Genomic DNA, 2152 nt, shown 5'->3' with positions numbered 1-2152 from the left:
CTGGGACTACCTACAGGCACCTGTCACCATGCCCGGCTAATTTTTGTATTTTTAGTAGAGTCGAGGTTTCACCATGTTGGCCAGGATGGTCTCGATCTCCTGACCTTGTGATCCACCTGCCTCGGTCTGCCAAAGTGCTAGGATTAGAGGCGTGAACCACTGCGCCCGGCCTGATTGTATTTTTTATTTTATTTTTTGACTGATAACAGTAGAATTTACTCAAACGTGCCTTAACATAGGCACTGGGGCTTGTCCATGGTCCTCTTGATAATAAGGCCTGGACATTCTGCCAGTTTTTCTTGAGCAATGACACCAGGAAGTTGACAGCCAGGTGAATGTTATACACAAGTTCATTGTCTGTCATCTTCACGTGACCAACAGCCACAGTCAGACATAACACTTTCATGTGGAACTCTATTGTAAACTTCACCTCGTCCACTTTGGCCACCATGTTTTCCTTGTGTGTGAGTAGGGAAGGGAACTTTCCTGCCTTCTTTAGGCTTGGGCCGAGGATTCGTGGGATCTGCTTGATCAGAGACTCTGAGGCCCAAATTGCATCATACTTCTTGGCCAGCTTCTTGACCAGTTTCTTATTCTTGTTTAGTTTTTTCAGTGCCTCGATATCCATGTGGGGAATATCCACGGCCTTGGCCTCGTCACAGTGCTGTTGCTCCCCCAGGACACACACGGAGAACTTGGGACGGGGAGTGGACTTAAGTGTGACTGTGCCCGAGAAGCGCTTGTCCTTCTGGGGTCATAATTCTTCAAGCTGATCTGCAACTCCACCATATCCAGGAACTTGAGGCATTTCTGCTGGTTCTGGTGCACAACTTCTCGCACTGCCTTGTACAAGGTGTCGCGAGAGAGACTTTGCTACTCATGGCTTCTCGAGCTGAACTAATCGGAGAAGAGTCTGTTATTATTTTATAATAAAGTTCATATAGCATGGCATCTACTCTGGAAGTCTGGGCTGTTCTTATGGAAAGAGGCTTAAACCCATTGTCTCTGAAGAAATAAGAGTGCTAACAGGATGGCTCTTCATATGAGTGAAACTGAGAATTTGCATGGATTACTTGTGTTGGTTTGTTAGTCTACCTGCCCTCTGAAATGCATAAAATCACTTTGCCAAGTTAATAAAGGCCCTTGGAGTTGCTGGAGTGATGATTAGATGGGTTTCTGCCTGCAGAGAATTCATATCAGCAATAGATCTGCTGGCAGCATTTTTGTTGTTAAACTTTTAGAAAAAAAAATCAAGTAATAAACATAAATATCAGTGGTTTGAATAAGAAATATACAGTATGGTATTTAGGGGAAAGAATTAGCATTAGATAAATTTTCTGTGTTTCCAAAGGTAGAAATATTCTCACCATCCTCCCACTTTAATCAAGCCACCAATTGCCATTTTACCTATTTAATTACAGGCTTCCTTTTGAAATGTTGGCTGCTGAGGAATTAGTTTCCAGGGTCACTGAACCCGTGTGAGCAGCCTCACCTCTGAATGCCACAGAGGGTGCTCATTCTCAATTCAAAGGCTTGTCTACTTAGATCTCTGCTGCAAGCCCTAGGATGTAGTCAACCTGCAAAACATTGCTCAGAAAGAAAGTTACAAGTGCTCGACCAGCCCCTGTGAGGATATTGAATTCAGTTCTTATTTTTAATCATGTTTAAAGATGGGATCTCGTCTTTTCATTTGTTATGATAAAACCCATCTTTCATTCTGAAAGGTAAATCAAAGCAAGAACAAAATAGTGTAATCAGTGCCTCTGACAGTTTATACATGATATGGACGTATTTTAGAATTGTAAATATGAATGTGAATTTTTGTATGAGTGTAAACTGATACTGATACCAAGAAAAATGTATCCCTTCCATTGTCAAAGAGAGTAGTGTTAAAGTAGTTTCTCTCTGTCTATCACTGTTCTTTTTTTCTGACATAAACAGGTTTTAATATGTTTGTTTTAGCCTCTGAAGACTCTGGTAGATATGCATAAACTGATCTGGGTTTCATTCTATTTCACAGATCAATGAACAAAGCTGTCCTCCTGAAAAATTATTGAAAACTCTTCATTACAAATGACAATGAAGGAAACTAGAAGAACCAGATGGAGTTCTAAATCCCAAGTGGGTTTTTTGAGCATCAGAATAGGCTGAG

The 2152-nt window shown here is 41.3% G+C and overlaps 1 pseudogene; it reads right to left on the bottom strand.

The window, feature by feature from the left end:
- Nucleotides 1-230: 230 nt before the first annotated feature.
- Nucleotides 231-1402, bottom strand: LOC112425706 (large ribosomal subunit protein uL1-like; annotated as a pseudogene).
- Nucleotides 1403-2152: the final 750 nt, after the last annotated feature.

This window comes from Macaca nemestrina, chromosome 8, assembly GCF_043159975.1.
Source record: "Macaca nemestrina isolate mMacNem1 chromosome 8, mMacNem.hap1, whole genome shotgun sequence".
Classification (NCBI taxonomy): domain Eukaryota; kingdom Metazoa; phylum Chordata; class Mammalia; order Primates; family Cercopithecidae; genus Macaca; species Macaca nemestrina.
This window is presented reverse-complemented; position numbering and strand designations above follow the sequence as displayed.